Here is a 19,787-nt window from a genome sequence, read left to right on the forward strand (position 1 = left end):
TTTGGGGTCTCAAGTTTTGCCCACCTCTGACTCAGGCTTACTTCCTGCTAATACTGTGCCTCGGGTTTTGCCCGCTTCAAGTTCTGGTTCTATCCCTAATGATGTTATTCCTCAACGATGTTCCACCAGATGCAAAGTTGTTCCTGTGAAGTTTCGGGATTTTGTCACTTATTAAAAAAAAATTAAAAAAAAATAAAAAATTTGCACTTTCTTTTATCTTCTTGTTTTTTAGGGTTGGGGTGGGGTAGTTGTTACGTATAAATAATTTTGTTTTTTTTTCTTTCTTTTATTCGTTGTTGTTTATTGAGGGAAGGGGGATGTGTTGGGATGTTATCAACATGTATTTATGCTGTCTCTTTAATTGCCACGAGTCTTCCTCACAAGCCCTATTGTACTCGTGCCTTCCAGTCCTTGAATGTAATTGTAGAATCCCCGGGACGGCAGTTGCTGCCAGGAGAGCTGGATACTGGACGTGAATAAAGGATGATCTTCTTTACGACGGCGTATGTGTTATCCTTTCAGTAGGGCTCATCCACCTTCACATGATAGGAACTATATTCCCTAGTGTGACAAGAACTTGTGGGGAAGGAGTGTTATTGCTTCCCAGTAAAGCGCTTAAACACTGTACCTGAAGCTCATCACTTCAGCTAAATGGGGGCCAGAAGAAAATGGGGGAACTGAGGACCCTTTGACGGTTCCAATTCCTCTGGTCGTCTTAATAGGTGAACAATGATTTGGGTAGCCCAGTTTCCCATGGCTTCTAGAACAAATTGAGGACTTGTCATTGGCTGATGAAAGTGTGAATATTGTGGAGAGACTCCGGGAGATGCACAATGTCTTCCAAAGCAAGATCAAGGTGTTGACTATGGCCATAAGATTAACAAGAACTTGTTGGCTGTGCCTGGTCCCAATGGGTGAGGGATATCTTACCTGGGTGCAGATACTGGGTAGCACAAACATTCAGACACCTTGTCCTGCCCGAAACAGTACTTATGCTTTTCCATCACCTATCCACCATGTTATAGACCATGATGTGTTTGTGTGTCTCTACTCAACTAACAGCACTGACACTGGGAGGGGGAGATTTGCTAGGATTTTACATCATGTTTGCATCATACAAATTACTCAAATCAATGCAAAATATTTTTTACGATTTACTTTCCAATGCTAAACTTGTTTAGCGCTGGAAATACTGTGAAATTCACACAAAGCTGCGAATGGTGCTGCTCTGCATTTCTTACCACCAAGGGGGCATTCCATGGTGGAGCATGGGTGTTCCCGTGCAACCACCCAAGGTTTCTGAATATATTTACTAAATAAATTAGGTAGGGTTTAGTGTCAGAAAACTGCGCTCTTTTGAAGTAGGTGCAATGAAGGAGAAATTCTTTAATTTATCCTTCCTTTTCTGACTTGGTATGTGTGCTGTACTTGACAGCACACATAAAAAGAGGGGAAAGGTTTAAAGTCAGTCTATGTATAGTATTTTGTACTGGAAGGTTTCCCTTCCAGTACAAAACTTTTGCTAGACTCATAGAGACACCCTTGCACTATGGCTCAAAGGTGTCTCCGTGGTGCGTGGCAGCTGATTTCAGCACCGGCGCTAGGTAAAGGGGAGGAGGGGGCTCTTAGAACAGTAGCAGCACCCCCCCCCTTAGCGCTTTGAGACCCTCCTGGGTAAGTAGTGCGCTTTACAAATTATCTGATTGATTGATTGTGATCTAATTAGCAAGTGTGACTCACCTTGAATAGATGTTAGTACCAGATTTGGAGACACTGTATAGAAATGAAAAACAAAGGGGCAGCCTTTGTGTGGTTGCCCCTAAGACAGTGGGGTAGCAAGGTCAGGTAGTACCCGGTGCGGAAAATTTCTTGTCACCCCCGGCTTGACAAAATGACAAAAATATGTGTTTAAAACACATATATTTGTCATCTTGTCACCCCCTCAGTGATGACACTTGTCCCCCCTGGCTTGACAAAATAGCAAAATGTGTTTAAAACACATATTTTTGCCATTTTGTCACCCCTCAGTGATGACACTTGTCACCCCCGGCTTGACAAAATGGCAAAAATGTGTTTAAAACACATATTTTTGCCATTTTTTCACCCCATCAGTGATGACACCCGGGGCGGCCCGCATCCACCGCACCCCCCTTCCTACGCCACTGCCTAATGGACTACAGCACTTTCAAAGTCACGGGTGTTATGTATATTCTGGTACCTAAGTGCTGCCATTCTTTTACCCTTGTGTCATTTCTTTACCAGAACCAAATGCTTTTTTGCATCCATTTGTTTTCATTAAGAGAGTGACCGCCTAAACAAAATTCCACAGCTACTACAATACATCTTTGAAGAAGCACAAAAAAAGTTACATTTGCACAAACAACATTGTCAGGTTAATTGCAGACTTTCAAGAAAACAATCTTCTTTTGTACAAGAAAACTGAAAAAAGTTTGCTTATGTCTTTGGTATTAGACAAAACAGACTGCCAGGAAGCATGATTCAGTTCCTAGCACGCTGGTTTCCCGGAACAGGAATCATATTTGTAAACAGTTAAGTTGATATTGTTCAAAGCATCTATTGGGAATCTGACAGGTTTTGCAAATGCAACACTGTCCAGTTTTTGTAAGGCAGCATCTCGGAGTCAGGAAGGATAAAAGTATGCAGACGCTAAACACCCGTTGTAAGACATCGGAGCTATTTCCCAAAAAATACCAAAAAGACCTTAGAAGAAAGGTACTCTCTTTACATTATCATTTGATGTAACTACTACATATGAATTAAATAGAGCTACCCCATTAATAATATCCAGTAAATGGATTTTTAATATCATGATCTTAGGAGTGCTATGAGATGGGGCAAACAAGGCATCTGAATTCATGTTGTGTTGATTTCCCTATTTTCCATTCACCCTGATACAACTTTTGTGTGGGAAAATTTAAATTTATTTTAAACAGCTATTTTTTATTTTATGCAAATGCAGGTTATGGTGGTTAAGGTATACACAAAAGAAAAAATATCATTTTATAACTACACATTTAAAAAAAGTATTCTGGTTCTTAACAGCAACATTTGTTCACAACTTCCTCAAAGGATGAGCCATCATGTTCTTGACAATATGTTTAGTTACAAATAGGAAGTGAGGGATGGGCTCCTTCTAACAATCATGCCTTTTCCATTTTTTTGTCAGCTTAGTAATATGTCTCTTCAGGTCACATGTTTACTCTTCAGTGTCTGGCATTGGAGAGCATCCATCACCATTTATTTCCCCCGAAACACCTCCTACAATAACTTCATCCCACTCGCAGTAGGGAGGCTGGGTCTATAAAGTAAAACAAAGGCATACAAGTTACTACCTAAACGTACTCGCGAAAAACACTCAAGTGGAGAAAAATGATATTACTGCTAATAATGGAATTTGGGAATTGCTTTGTGAATGTCAGTGACACTGAGGTCACCAAGATTTATTAAATAGATTATCAGTCTCTGATATTGTTGCAGATATTACTGCAGAAACTAGGGGGCATATTAACAGGGAACAGGGAAAATTAACGCTAAGGGCGCATAGCGTTAATTTTTTTAACTTCCGCTATCGTTGGATAACATCTCCTGGTTATCTCGTTATTAACAACGCTAACCGCCTAGGCGATAAAAAATCCAGTGACAGCGACATTTTGGGAGGTTATCACTGGTAATGCAGCGATAAAACTACAAGGATAGGCCATGGTGTATTTAGCCATGTAATCCACCCCCATTGGATTACATGGCTAAATCTGAAAATTAGCAGACTTAAAAAAGCAGCGTTAACCGGGGTTAGCGCTGCTCTTTTTGTCTCTAACAGGGTTAGCGTGAAGCTTGATAATAGGAGAAATGCCGCCTGGCGACATTTCTCCTATTATTTTGCACTGAAACGCCCACTTTGCATCTCATTAGAGATGCAAAGGGAAGCGTAGTGAAAAAGGGTGCTAACATGCAATTTTGCATGTTAGCACCCTGTTGTTGATAGTGAAATATTTTTATCTCTGCTTCTTTGGCTTTTAAAGCCAAAAAAGCGGAGATAAAGCCCTTGTTAATATGCTCCTGGGTGTCACAGTCCATGAAAGTTCATAAGAAGTCTCTCTTTATACACATATTGAGCCACTGGGTGAACCCTTGCGATCTCTCACTCTGTATCAAGACTAAAGTCTCTTTCCTGTCGCAGAAATGAGGTATATGTTCAGTTATATTTCTGGCCTATCCCCTCCTCTCCTCCCTGCAGCCTTACCCTTACAACTATCCACAAAGGTCCTTCCCCTTCTAAAGAAGTGCCACTTGTGGACGAGAGAGGATACAGGTCACAGTCTGCAGTAGGCTTCCATGTCTCCCTCCTTTCTCTTCATCATCCATAGACTTGCGCTGCCTCCGAGTCACCAACCACCCCTCTGGGTCTCATTGGTCCATTTCATCTTCAGTGGGCTAGGTCTATACCCGTAGACTGTACTAGCACTGTCTACTTTAAATTGGGTGCCATTATCTTCATTTTGCACTATTCCTTCTGAACATGGTGCTCACCAAACAGTGTTTGGAACGGCAAGGTAAGTGTCTTTCAACAAAGCCCATGTGTAATGAAGTCTGTCTGAGGTATGTAACACTGGAGAAAAGCCAGTGTTGGCTCCCTTCACTGTTCATGTATCTGGTGCCCCAACATCTTGAACCACATACCCAGAAGTTTTCCTTTCTCTTGGGGAGAGATGTGTACAATGTTAAGATTATGTTTGTAGCTACTATGCTGCAGTTTCAGCAGGCAGTACTTAATTTGTAAAAGAATGAGTGCCGGAGCCCAAAGCTCTGCTCAGAAGCCCACCACCAGTGCTATTGAATGTCAGCATCCCGTATACTCAGGCAGCGTAGTCTTGAATCCACTTTGTGTCTCTTTAAGTTCAAATACATTTTTATTAATATAACAGAGGTGTCATCACATCAGAAGAAATAAGATACATTGTCGTCAAAAGGTAAGGTAAATTAGGTAACAACAATAAATACCAAAAATTGAAAATTGTAGGGGAAAAAAAGAAAATGAGACTAGTGATAAAAAATACATGAGGCTATGGACATAGGGAGATGCAGTATAAATTATACATGGAGAATTGAATACTAGAAAAAATATACTAGAAAAAATAAGGGAACGAAAGGTAGTTTAGGGAGGTTTAGAAACCTCTTGCTGAAAGGGGGGCAAATGAGAGGGGCGTTTGGCACAAACATCGAGGTACAGGGTGATGGGAAGCCAGAGAGAATGTCTCTTCGGGGCAAGGTGAAGGGGATAAACAAATGCAGTATCAAGTCTGTGATTATAACATACATTAAACCACCAAGCTTTGAAAGTAATATCATGTGAATTTTTCCAATGAACAGTAATCTGTTGGAAAGCAACAGCTAATAACAAATCTACAATTTGAACATTTGCATCAACATCAGTCCAGGAGGGTGAGAGTGAGCCAAGAAAGATGTCAGTAAAGGATAAGGGGATAGTAGTGTGAAATATAGTATTAATTTGGTCCCAAACCTGAGTCCAAAAAATGCGTGTGAGGGGACATAGAAAAAGCATATGAAATAGCGTGGCGTTGGGGATGGAGCAGGACCAACAAAGGTCCGGAGTCGAGGGGAATCTCTTGTGAAGGAGAGATGGCGTGTAGAGAAGTCGATTATAAATAAAGAAAAGTGTTTGTGTGAGGGAAGCAGCTCTAGAGGATTTGCGGAGCTTAGTCCATATTTTATCCCAGAGGGAGGTAGGCCAAGACGCGCCTAAATCAGATTCCCACTGCTCCTCCACTGTCGATTTCGGCCTAGGTAAAAGAGGGTTGTGAAAGGAATGATAGATGGAAGAAGCTGAAGAGCTGGAACTTAATAGGGAATGAAGTGAGGAGATTGGGTTGGAGAAAGCAGCGGAAGGAGGGGAGTGAGAGAGGGAATCATAAGCGGACATAACAGCAGTCCTAAGTAAGACGAATTTGCGGCTGAAGGAAGGAGGGAGCGAGAAAGTACGACTAAGGACAGAAAAGGACTGGATAATAGATCCATGAAAAAGTTGAGAAACCCAAATAAGGCCTCGCTGCCTCCAAGTTTTCCAGTAAAAAGGCTTCTGATTAATGAGAACGCTGTTATTATACCAGATGGTGGTGTTAAGAAACTCATTAGCAGAGGAGGGGGGGTCTGGAGCAGAAGCTAAGAGTATTTTCGCAGTATATTTGTGAATTGGGGTAGAGATGAATTGGGGTTTACGGGAGAAGGAGAGATATTCGGCAAACGAGAAAGGAGAGAGAGAAAGACGTTCAAGTTCAGCCCAAAGGGGAAGAGGCTCGGTAGGGTCTTTGAGCCAGATGGAAGCTTGTTTTAGGAGAAAAGCTTTGTGGTATGCGGGGAAATTTGGGAAATTAACCCCACCCTCTGATTTGGGTAGACGCAGACGTAATAAAGACATACGTGGCCTCTTACCAGACCATAAGAAGGAGGAAAGGGTTTTATTAATCTTAGTAAAAAATTTGACAGGAATGGAAACAGGAATGTTTGAAATGGTATAGAGGACAATTGGGGAGAGCATCATCTTGATAGTATCAAGACGACCCCACCATGAGAGGTAGAGGGGATGCCATCTGGATGTAAGATCTATTAATTTTTGGGTACATTGAGTAAGGCACAGAGATATAGTATCTGAAATAGAAGAAGTGATATGCAAACCAAGGTACTTTATATGAGCTGTGTTCCACTTGAAGTTAGACGCCACAAAATCAGGTTTGAAGGTGAATTTGGTAAGAGGTAGAATTTCGCATTTATCATTATTCAATTTATATCCAGAGAGTTGAGAATAAACACTGACTTCAGTAAGGAATGCAGGGATGGAGACAGAAGGTTTGGAAATGAAAAGTAGAATATCATCCGCGTAGGCAGCTAATTTGACCTGCGAACTAGAGAGCTGGAAACCATGAATGTTTGGGTTCTGACATAGTTTTGATAGGAAAGGTTCTAGGGCCAAATTAAAGAGGAAAGGGGAAAGAGGGCAACCTTGACGGACTCCTCTGCCAAGGCTGAAAAACGAAGAAATCAAGCCATTGGCGCAAACCGCTGCTCTAGGGTTCGTATAAATGAGGGAAATAAAATTAGGGCCAAACCCAAACCATTTCAATGCAGAGAAAAGAAAAGACCATTCCACTCTATCAAATGCCTTCTCAGCATCTAAGGCGATTGCGGCAAGGGAATCGTGGAATCGTGATGACTTAGAAAGGACATTAAAGAGGAGTCTGGTGTTATCAGAAATGAAACGTCCTTTGACAAATCCCGATTGTTCGGGACCAAGAAGCTCTGGAAGAAAAGGATCTAGTCTAATGACTAAAGATTTGGCATATAATTTGTAATCAATGTTGACTAGTGATATCGGCCTGTAATTTTTGCAATGCTGAGTGTCTTTCCCTTCCTTGGGTATAATACAAATGTAAGCGTCTGAAAAAGTACCAGAGGAAGCACCACTATTTTTGAAGGAGTCGAGAAGGCGGTGTATTTTAGGTAACAAAAGGGTTGCAAAGTGTTGATAAAATTCGACAGTGAATCCATCTGGACCAGGAGCTTTGTCTTTTTTAAGGGAGTGAAGGGCAGTATGTAATTCGCGGATAGTGATGGGAGATTCAAGGGTGGCAAGGTCAACAGGAAAATTGGGAGGAGGTTGAATGCTTGCAAAGAAGGCGGAAAGAGAGTGAGCAGAGGGTTGAGTCTCAGAAGAATAGAGTGTAGAATAGAAACGAGAAAATTCTTCCAGGATATCAGCATCTTTGTGTTGCAAGACTGAGTTAACATCAAAAACAGACTCAATATTCAATTTGTTTTGCTTGACTTTCAAATAATTAGCAAGAACTTTCCCCGCCTTATTTTTCCCACCATAAAATTTCGAACTGGATTTCAACAAATACAATGAGGCATCTTCAGTGGATTGTTTGTTATATTTCATTTTGGCATGAACTAGAGCTGTCAGACTGTCCTGAGTATGGGAAGTGTAAAAGGAATGCTCTAGGGATTTGATCTGAGATAGCAGGTCATTGGTGCGGATACGAGCAGCTTTGCGTTTCGCAGAAACATGTCTGATTATGAAGTCTCTGGCAGCAGCTTTATAAGCGTCCCAGATGACATGATTGGCTAGTGAGGGGGTGTCATTAATAGCAAAAAATTCGGTAGTAAAATCGGTGAAGGAGGCAGTGAATTTGGGATCGAGGAGGAGGGTGTTGTTGAAACGCCACCTCCTGGGACCGATGGATTTGGGTAAAATATCAATGTTAATTGTAACTGGAGCGTGATCAGAAAACATTATGGGACCAATCTCAGCCTGAGTAAGGGATTGGGATAAGTGATGGGATAAAAAAATATAGTCGATACGTGATTGGGAGTGGTGCACTGGGGAATAGAAAGTAAATTCGTTACAGTTCGGATTGCATAATCGCCAGGCATCAACAAGTTTGTGTTGAGAAATGGCATGTTTGAATTGCTTATGAGATTTATTAGGGACAAAAAAAGATTTGGAATGCCTGTCTAAAAAGGGATCCAAAGGCATATTACAGTCGCCTGCTAAGACAAAATTGTCCTCCATATATTCAGTGATACGGGAGGCGAACGCACTCCAAAAAATAGGATTCCCACCGGTAGGGGCATAAACATTAAGTAGGGAAAGAGGGACACCACTGGAGGAAAGTTTAACAAATAACCATCTGCCTTCAGGATCAGATTCAAACTGTAAAACTGAATGTAAAAAAGACTTGCGAATTAACAAAACAACACCATTTCTTTTACCATCACCAGGAGCAGAGAATACAGTTCCCACCCATCCTCTTTTAAGCTTAGCAGCTTCGACATCAGAGAGATGGGTTTCTTGCAAAAAGGCTATATCTACATTCAATTTAGCTAGGTGGGAAAGGATCTTTTGCCTCTTAATGGGTGAATGCAAACCTTTAACGTTCCAGGAAATAATACGTATTGACATCATAGAAAATTGAGAGGGGGTAACGCACTAAAAATAGGGAATACAAGTAAAGCCTCAAAGTCTGGAGAAATGGAAAGGTGAGAAGAAAGGAGACAGAGAAAGGAAGAGAGGAAAGGAAATAAAAGAAGTAAGAACACAAGAGAGATTGTAACAATGCGGAAAACTAATGAAGAGGAAAAAAGGAACAATGAAAAAGAGTGAAATAGCAAAAAGGGAAGGACATAAGAAAGCTTGAGAAAGAAAACAACAAAAAGAACAATGTCAAGGATTACCATGAAGAAAAAAAACGATGTGGGAGAATGAGTGAGTTGTGGTAAGAAGATAAATGCAAACTGGGAATGAGAAAAAGCAGCGGAGGAAAGAAACCATAGGAGACATGTAGAAAATGCAATGAAGAAACGACAAGAAGAAAGATGCAGAGTAAACCAAGAGGAAAGACTGAGTAAGGTGGTAAGAGAGTACAGGAAAAGAACGTGAGTGACAATAAAATACCAAAGAACGCTGATAGGGAGAAGAGAAAGAAGGGAGAAGGGATTGAATAACAATCTGATCGGAATTGACACCAACATAATTAAAAAAAGTAAGAAGGATACAAAAAAGAAAACAAATGCATTGAATGTTAACATGTTACAGTGTGATGAAGGGGAGGTACTTACAAGGAATGTCGGAGGGGGGAAACGGTCAACGACAGGACAAGGGGGAACAGTACGGAGGTAACGGGAGGGAGGTAAGACCAACCAACGAAGGGCGAGCACACAGGGCAGCGGGAAGTCCAACCGGAGAAAAACATGACGGAGCGCTGTTGACAATCTGTATAAAAAGGAGAACAACGGGGTTAGAGGATAATAAAGACCAGGACCAAGAGCACAAACAGATATCGTATTGACAAATGAAAAAACAATATCAAATAACAAGGAAGAGGAATATATAAACTCGTCGTAGAGTCTAAAAACATGGCACTAAATAATCATGAAAGAACAATAAACCAGGTTAGAGGAAAAAATCAATGAAAATAACAACAAGAGTCATGGCGGAAACGAAGAAGAGGAGTTGGAGAACTCCATGCCTGCGGAACCACAGGAATTCAGGAAACTTCGGAGTCGCACAGGGTCCTCATAAGTAGTAGTCTTGTTGTTATAAGTGACTTTGAATAGGCACGGGTGGAAAAGTCCATATCTTGCTCCAATGGAATGGAGGTCTGGACGCATATCAAGGAAGGCTTTTCAGCGGGCAGCAGTGGACTTAGCGTAGTCTTGAGCAAAGAATAAGGTGGAGCCTGACCAAATGATGCGTGGAGAGGCCTTTGCAGCCAAGAGGACCTTCAATAAGTCTGTGTATTCAAGGAAGTACATTATCACACCCCTAGGTTTAGTGGAGGACGAAGTAGAGGAGGGGAGTCGTCCGAGTCTGTGGGCACGCTGAATGTTGAGTGAGGTACCTTCAGGTAAATGCAATAGCTTGGGGAGAAAGGACTGGAAGAAATCAATAGGGTCACTCCCCTCGCTTCCCTCTTTCAGGCCGTAAAGACGGAGGTTATTGCGCCTATTCCTATTTTCAAGGTCTTCGACCTGTTTTTGAAGAGAAGAGATCTGAAGATCCATATGGACAACCCTGGTAGCCGTTTCCTGAAGAGATGAGACATCTTTTTCTACAGTGGAGACCCTGGCGTCTATGTTTGACCAATTGTCGGTAAGCGTTTGCAGCTTGGCATTGGTGTCTTCCATGTAGGGACGCAGGGCTCGTATTTCTTCGAGGAGCAATTCGAGTGAGATAGAGGAAGAGGCTTGCAAGGGGGAGGGTGGGTCTTTCTTCAGCCTTTTTGGGTTGGCTTTGGTTGGCACCTGAGAGGAAGAGGCCTCCATATCAGCTGTCGCAGTATCGATGGGAGGGTTTGTGGAGGTTTCTATATTAGCCAGCGTTGAAAACAGCTTAGAATACTTTACAAAGTTGCGCTTAGGGTGTTTGTCAAAATGCTGCGCCATTGAGGCGTCGAAAAATCAGGTGTCAGGAATATCGCAAAATGAAGCAAAACAAAATGGCCGCCCAGCCTGAGGAGAACAGTAAATTCGGAGCAATCACAAAAAATCAGTGCCAAAAAGTGAAAATAAGTCACCTGTGCAGATTAAGAGTGGTTCCCATCATGAGGTGATGAAAAACGGCATCAAAAAAGGTCCATTAGATCTGGTGGAGATGTGTGCAGTGTAACGCGCAACTGCGAGTGGCACCGGCAAGAAAACAAAATGGCGGTCGCGATCCGGAGGAGCCGCGACAGGAGCGAAATCCGGTGAATGGAAGCACCGTCGACGCACTGAAGCAGTAAAAACCAGCCTGGAAGGTGCCTGGTCAGTTCCGACGTGAAGTGCGGGTCTCCATGTCTCACTGGAGGGGCGCGAACCGCCTGTAGACTCCGGTACGGACGGAGCCGCTACCCGTTTGCTTCCATCCGCGTCGGGCGCTTAGCCACGCCCCCCCCACTTTGTGTCTCTTTAATCCACTACTAGACCCTTCCCGCCCCCTTACCTCTTCTTTCAGGTTTTTGCTTCCTATCTCTGTGACTTTTTTTTGTCTTTTTCTTCCTCCTTCTTTCCCCTTTGTGTTGCTCTCAGTAAATATCTGATGAGGTAAAATGAGTGACGGTACCCAGAATGTGTTGCTGTGGCCCCCACTGGCAACCACTGGCTCAGATTAAGCACTGGCAAAAGGCACTGCTCATACTGAATTATGTGTATCCGCTGTTTCACACACTACAGCAGGTGGATGTTACAATACTGTTGGGACTGAAAAGTCTTCTGCTTGGTAATGAACATGCACCCCTGCCCTGCATGCCCAACTGTTCTGATGTCTGGATCCCTAATGCTGATTGTTATTATCATAGACAAACACAGATCATATGTCTGTTCTATGACATAGGTCTGGCCAGTGAAGTGATCTGTAGGCGTGAACACGTCCTTTTTAACCTGTGTCACTGGAGTGAGGCATACAGGCAAACTCACTTTTAAACTTCCACTGCTATGTACTTAACTACCCTTGACCTACATCGGTTAGGTGTGTAATGCTGCACAACACAGGAGTGGTGTTTCTGTGCTGGGCAGTATGTGTGTAGGTGTGCAGAGTACCTGTGTCTGTGGATGGAGACAGCCCTAGGTTACATTTTGAGGCCTTCATGATGACACATGGACTTATAGAAATCACCCCTGACATATTTGTGTATTGCTGCATTCCTGTAAGCTGGGTGGGACACACACTGGAAAGGGCAGAGCCAGGCTTCCCCTATGCACTTCAAAAGGTGCTCTTTTGATTTAGTGATAGGTCACAAGGAAGGGGCCTAGGGACATTTCAGGAAGGAGATGGGGCTGATTAGAGAATCATAAAGAGTAGGGCTGGTGCCTTTGGCTAACGTTTAGAAACACACATCACTGCAGCTGACATCCAAGTGTGAACTCTCATCACTCTAGACAGACTGATTTCAAGAGGAAGAAAAGAGCAGAGGAATGGGCTCTCAAAAAGAGAAGACCCCCGACATAAACATCAAAGACTCAGACCCTAAATCACATTTGATGTCTGGCAATGGACTATAAGAAGGGGAGCTTGGAACCCAAAAATGTTCATCTACCTAGCAGCCAGATGGGCTGTGTGAGGAAGCGAAGTTCTGCAGGAAGTCTGCCTGTGACCAGGACTGGGGGACAGAGCTTGCTAGTCTTACTGATTGGTGAGCAGACATCACCCAGGGACCTGCCCTGGAGCCTGGAGCACCAGCACCTGCCTGCTTGCCAAGACCAGTGTGCCCAGTAAGGAAGGAAGAGGAGAGTGCCCTGTAAGGAAGGAACTGACTCCTTATCAAGGGCAGGATTCAGTTTAAAATTTTAGTTGGAGCTAAAAGAGCTTTCTATTGGATGGGCCCTGGCTCTCTTTCTGCGAGGATCATTCATTATCATCCAGCTAGAACCCCCGTTCCTCTGAGGCTGGGCCTGCACGTGTACTAAGAGTTAAGCAGAAAAAAAGGCGTGGTGCGTCCTTCTCCTATCTTGCTGCGTGGGCATGGAATGCCCTTCATCCTGGCCTGTAAGCTTTGCAGAAGGAAAACTGCTTTACACGTGCTCTTAAAGCCTGATTAATTAAGACAGCCTTTAAGTGATAATCTATTGTGAGAGAATATGTTTGTAGTGTTCTTTAGCACCGGAATACTCTTGGAGTAGCTGTGCACTTTACAAATCACTGATTGATTAAGGAGAGTGTTGGAGAGTGTGAGGTTCAGTGGGGAGCCCTGTCCAGTTGTTTCCCTTTGTGAGGTGTGAGGAGAGGGCTTGTGTCCGATCGGGTAATTGTCTGTGTGCAGAACAGATTCGGTGACCCTTGTATGCCATAGGAGGGCAGCCGTGAATTGAGCTGTGTGCTTTGCTGCATCGATTGTTGGCAAGACGGACACAGTATACTAAGAGGGGCCGCCACAAGAGGACTGCCATATGGTAAGAGCTGTAGCCCTTGTGTGGTAGAGGGCTGCGACTCTGTATGCCAAGCTGTGGACTGCACTGTGCTGATCGGGAAAGAGCCCATGTACTATGAGGCTATGGTAACACCTCTATGCAGTGGAGGACCAGCAAGATGTGCAACTTTGTCTGAATCAATGCAGAGAGGAGTAAGGTACCTGTGAGACCCTGTGCACTTCCCTGGAATGAAAGATTCGCACCAGGATCTTCATATCACCATCCCCCCTTTGTCACTGGAGGAGCCAGAGACCCGGTAAAGAGGAGCCACCAAGAACCACCGCTCGATGTGAAGACACAACTGCATGTGAGTACTCTCTGACAGAGGATTGCAAACTGGTTGGGCCATGTACAGCACACTCAATTGAATTGGCTGCTGCCTCTTCTGTGCCCTTGGAAGGGCACGTGCAGGAATTCTGGTCACTCCAATCCAGCGAGGTGCGGGTAAGAATGATTTTGAGCCAATCGGACCTGGCGTAACTTGCTGCTAATTGGTGCTGCAGCACTGAAACATTACTGACTTTAAAAGCAGAGTCATAGTGAAATCTTGAGACTTGGACTACAAGAGGGCTTACCCAAGTTGTTGGGTATAGTTAATGGGGAATAACCACTACCGCGATATGCGAAGATGGAGAGGAGCTTGGGGAACTGCCTAACAAAACATTAGATCCTTAACCACAGAGGGGCTGTGTAGTTGTTTGTGAATGTTGTGTCGGTAACTGTAGAAATAAAATACTTTTTTTGTTCATAAAAGTGAGTATTTGGCTGGACAATTATTTTTTGCTGCTGCACGCATGTTGAGTTGTGAGCCTGTGTTCACTCCCATGAATCCACACCTCCCCCATGAGGGAGCCTTGGGCTGCTCAGGCGACGGTATTCCTTAGAGTCAAGTGCTGAAGGGTTACTTGGCCCAATTGCTCAGAATTCATAGTAGGACATATGACATAAACATGCTAACAAAGGGGAGCAACCCGACATTTTAGGATGGCCCTATGTCTCACTTCATTTTTTGTAACTCACTCTCTATCGACACCACATGCTATGCCTTATATTGAACTAAACAGGTGGTAAATACCACACTCTGGGGTATTAGCATTTAGCGGGGGTGCTTATTATCACATTTTTACTCCTGCAACTCGTCTATTAGTGGTAGAACCCTCTATTTGGCTATCGCTGAAAGTCAATCCACTTTATTCACCTGTTCAAAAACACTTCATGATGAACTTTTAGTTTTGGGTACAACACCACACGGTAGACACAGGGCACCATTTACATGTTCAACCACGCTGTGGTTGTCCCTCCATATAATCAAAATATGGGTTCACCTACCAGGATGTGGTGTTAAACTTGAGAAAAAATAAAATGCTGAAAAATGTATATGAAATAGTAGTTTGGAGGAAGTAATTGCATGGTGTGCCTAAGGTGCCAGATGTTGGAGGCAATTCCAGCCCCCCTACCTTGCAAATAACATGGTCAATGGAAACATTCAACCATCCCCTAATAGATCATGTGGTCTCACGGCTAGACTGCTGACTTTGGTGCTGGAAACCAAGGTTCTAGCCTCGGCTTCCCGTCCATATCCTGTGATTCTGGGCAAATCACTTAGGGGCATATTTTCAACGGCCAGCGATAATTATCGCTGCCCGTGCTTAGCGATAATTTTATTATCGCATGCTGTCTCTGGAATTTATCGCCCTGGTTGCGCATTTCTCCAAGGCGATAAAAATTCCAGAGATAGCGAAGTTATCGCCGTTTTGCATGGAAACCAGCGATGTTCCCTGCAAAATGGCAACAACCTTGCTGATATGACCTACAGGGTCGAATCAGCATAATCCACCCAATGTTTGGGATAGGTAAGTCTGCATTTTAGCAGACGTTAGTTTTTGGAGAAAACAGCGGTTTTCTCCAAAAACTAATGTGTGCTAAAATGCTGGGGCAGCCTTGTAAATATTGCGATGTGAAAATCAGCAATATTTGCAAGGTTGTCCATCCGGGGTACGCCCAGTTACGCTAGTTTTATATCTGCTTTTTTGGCTTTTTAAGCCAAAAAAGCAGAGATAAAGCCCTTGTAAATATATGCTCTTTAATCTCCCTGTGCCTGATTGTGTCCTTGTGTAACGGAACCAGTGCTCATGTAAAGCGCTCCAATACCTTTGGGTCGAGTTTGCGCAGTATAAATCTGCATTAGAAAAAAAAAGAAATTCCAAACAAAGGCTTTGGCAAAACATTCTTGCGCAGGATCCTTCAATCAATCAATCAATCAAGAATTTGTAGAGCGCACTACTTACCCGTGAGGGTTTCAAGGCGGGGGGGGCGCTACTGGTCGAACAGCCAGGTCTTAAGTAGCCTTTTGAAGGTCAGCAGGTCTTGGGTCTGTCTTAGGCTCAGTAGGAGGGTGTTCCAGGTCTTGGCGGCGAGGTGGGAGAAGGATCTGCCGCCGGTGGTTGTTCTTCGGATGCGAGGGATGGTGGCGAGGGCAAGGTCGGCAGAACGGAGCTGGCGGTTGGGGATGTAGAAGAAGAGTCGTCTGTTGAGGTAGGCTGGGCCGGTCTTGTAGAGTGCCTTGTGTGCGTGGATGAGGAGCTTGAGGGAAATCCTCTTGTTGACGGGGAGCCAGTGCAGGTTTCTCAGGTGGGGGGTGATGTGGCTGTGGCGTGGTACTTCGAGGATCAGGTGTGAGGAGGCATTTTGAATGCATTGTAGTCGTTTGATGAGCTTGGCCAGTGCTCCCGATTAGAGGGCGTTTCCATAGTCGAGTAAGCTACTGAAGAGGGACTGGGTGACTGGTCTTCTTGTATCTGTCGGAATCCACCTGTAGATCTTGCGAGCATGCGGAGGGTGTTGAAGCAGGAGGAGGAGACTGCGTTGACTTGCTTGGTCATGGAGAGTGTTGAGTCGATCATGACTCGCAGGTTGCGTGCGTGGTCGGTGGGTGTTGGGGCTGCTCCCAGTGCCGTAGGCCACCAGGAGTCGTCCCAGGCTGAAGGGTTGGAGCCGAGGATGAGGACCTCTGTCTTGTCCGTGTTCAGCTTCAGTCGGCTGATCTTCATCCAGCCGGCGACGGCCTTCATTCCTTCGTGGAGGTTGGTGTTGGCGGTGAGGGGGTCCTTAGTGAGGGAGAGGATCAGTTATGTGTCATCAGCATAGGAGATTATGTTGAGGTCGTGCTGTCGGGCGACTTGTGCGAGCGGGGCCATGTAGATGTTGAACAGTGTCGGGCTGAGGGATGATCCCTGGGGTATTCCCCAAATGATCTTGGAGGCTTCGGATCGGAATGGGGAGAGGCAGGTGCTCTGGGTTCTGCCGGAGAGGAAGGAGGTGGTCCATTCCAGGGACTTGTCTTGTATCGCTGTGTCGTGGAGGCGTGTGCGTAGTGTGCGGTGGCACAGGCGGCAGAGAGGTCCAGGAGGATGAGGTCTGCGGTCTCACCGTTGTCCAGCAAAGTCCTGATGTCATTGGTGGGGGCGATGAGGGCAGTCTCGGTGCTGTGGTTGCTGCGGAACCCTGACTAGGATGGGTCCAGGATGCTGTTTTCTTCGAGGTTTCGGGTTAGCTGTCTGTTGACGATCTTCTCGATGACCTTGGCTGGGAACGGAAGCAGGGAGATGGGCCGGAAGTTCTTGAGGTCTCTCGGGTTCGCCTTGGGTTTTTTGAGTAGGGCGTTGATCTCGGCGTGTTTCCAGTTCTCTGGGAAGGTCGCGCTCTTGAAGGAGAGATTGATGACGTTGCGCAGGTGGGGTGTGATGGAGCTGCTGGCTCTGTTGAAGATGTGGTGCAGGAGTGGGTCTGACGGGGTGCCTGAGTGGATTGTGCTCATGGTCTTGATGGTGTCATCTATGTTCACGTTGGCCCAGGCTGGCAGGGGGTCGTGGTCGATGGTGTGCGGAGGGTCTGTTGTGTTGCTGTCTGTTGGGGATGTCTGGGCGTTGAAGCTGTCGTGGATGTCAGCGATCTTGCGGTGGTAGAAGTTGGTGAGGGAGTTGCACAGGGCTTGCAACGGCGGGATGTCGTTGGTGTTGGAGAGTTCCTTCACGATGTTGAAGAGCTCCTTGCTGTTGTGTGTGTTGTTGTCGGGGCGGTCTTTGAAGGAGATCCTCTTGGCAGACCTGATGAGGTGATGGTGTTGGCGGATGGCGTCTTTGTGGGCTGTGAGGCTGTCCGGTGTCTTTTCATTGTGCCGGTGTCTTTTCATTGTGCCGTTTCTTCTCTAGTTTCCGGCAGGTTCGCTTGGAGGCTAGGAGTTCTGGGGTGGGGTGGAGTTCTGGGGTTTGGAGGGAGTTCCGAGAACTCCCTCCAAACCTCTTCTTGAGCAACTGCACTGGCTCCCAGTCAGACAAAGGGCCAAATTTAAAATTTGTTGCTTAATCCACAAGTGTCTGAACGGACAGGGACCTACTTATCTCGAACGGAGATTTGTTTCTTATGTCCCAGCGCGGTCCCTCAGATCAAGCACCAACCTTTTACTTGTGGTCCCCCATGTCAAAAAGGCCAGGCATGGAGGTAAAGCTCTATCCACTTTAGGCCCAAAGATGTGGAACAAATTGCCTCTGACCTTACGACAATGTAATGAACATTTAACGTTCCGTAAGCAACTAAAAACCATTCTATTCAAAAATCTAATCTAAACACCTCACTATATTAATATGTTCGCGGAGTTACCGGTCAAAAGCGCAGAGATACGCCTGGTGGAGTGATTCTAGCGCTATATAAAACCACAAATAAATAAATAAATAAATAAATAAACCAGCTAGCTCTCTTGCTGGTGTCTCTGTGGGTGGGTTTCTTCAACAGGGCGAGGGTGTTGGCGCAGTCGTTGATCCAGCATCTGAGGTTGCAGGTGGCATCGTCGATGTTGGAGGTGTCGGTGGGTGGGCTGAGAGCGGGGTTTGCGTGTAGTTGGTCTTCCGTGATTTTGCTCCAGCAGTGGCGGGGGATCTGTTGGGTGCGGTGGTGTGTGATGGGTTTCTGGAAGGTGAAGTGGATGCAGCGGTGGTCGGTCCAGAGGAGTTCCGTGGTGTGGCTGAAGGAGACGTGGGAGGTTGAGGAGAAGACGGGGTCGAGCATGTGGCCGGCGGAGTGGGTAGGCGTTGTGACACATTTCGAAATTATTTACACCTTTGACTTCAGCTTGAGTACATGCAGAGGTTTTTGCTCTGTGTTTGACTTTGGTGAATGCTAAAAATGTGGTCCTCTTCATTCTCTGAGGATTTCCATCTGCTGAAGAAACATTGTATATCTATTCATAAAAATCATGCTGTTAAAAAGAGCTTTATGCTTCTGTTTCAATCATGTCCAATAGATGCTTACTAGAAGTATCTGAGTTCAGCACCACCAGCTATGATGGTACAAGTCCCTCCCAGAGTCCTTTGCCCCCACTTCTGATGTTCCCAGGAGATGGTAATTTCCAGACTGAAATGGCGCAGTGCGAGACAGTTAAATGTGAAAGATTACAGCTTGTTCTGAACTCATTCTGAGTGCTGCGGTGGAGTCGAGCGTTAAAAGCGCCCAAGGAAATAATGCTTGTATACAACATGGTCAGTTTTTGCACCTGATATTAATTTTGTGCCCTGCAATGGGAAACAGCATGTGAAATCGATCTTTGCAACCTTTTGTTTGCACATAAACCCCACTTAAAAAGCTGTTTTGCCAGTACAGTTTCTTCCAGGTAGCATCTGTCCTTTCATCACCAGTGTTCTTAATACACAGACTTAAATCCTGTTTTTTTTTTTGCAAGGATATAGTGATTTTACCAGCCTGACCAGCTTTACAGAGGGAACACTCTCTGGGTCATTGCAAGTTTGTCAAATTTAGTTCAAATTATACTTTGGGCCACAATGTTTCACTGCATGAATTCTTCCAAGCTTTAATTAGAGGAATTTGCTGGGTCTAAAAGGTCTTGATTCTTAGGGCCAGATGTACTACCATTTTTTTTGGTCGCAAACAGAAAATCAGGCCGCTTTCAAGTTGGAGCATGTACAAATTAACCCTGGGCGTAGTTTGCGTAGCAGCGCTACGCGTAGCTGTGCGTAGTGCACTTCGCACTAAGCGAGCTACGCGAACTGCGCAGTGCTCTGTGCAGAATGCTGTTCGCACTGATTGCACAGTGCCGGATGCTTGTCCCCACTGTGCAATCAGTGCAACCCGCATCTTGCACAGTGCAAGCGGTCATTTTCTGCCGCTCAAGTAGACTTTTACTCTAGCGGCAGCTTTCTTAACGCGGACTGGTAGTTTCTCATTGCGAGCGGTCCCGAGCATGCTCGACCACTCGCCATGAGAAACTTGACCTCCCCGCGTTGAGAATCTTGCCG

General features: G+C 45.0%; 1 pseudogene; it reads left to right on the plus strand.

Moving 5' to 3' along the window:
* Window positions 1-4,537: 4,537 nt before the first annotated feature.
* The window catches only part of LOC144762264 (uncharacterized), a 31,406-nt pseudogene continuing 16,156 nt past the window's right edge, over window positions 4,538-19,787 (plus strand).

Source organism: Lissotriton helveticus, chromosome 6, assembly GCF_964261635.1.
Source record: "Lissotriton helveticus chromosome 6, aLisHel1.1, whole genome shotgun sequence".
Taxonomy (NCBI): domain Eukaryota; kingdom Metazoa; phylum Chordata; class Amphibia; order Caudata; family Salamandridae; genus Lissotriton; species Lissotriton helveticus.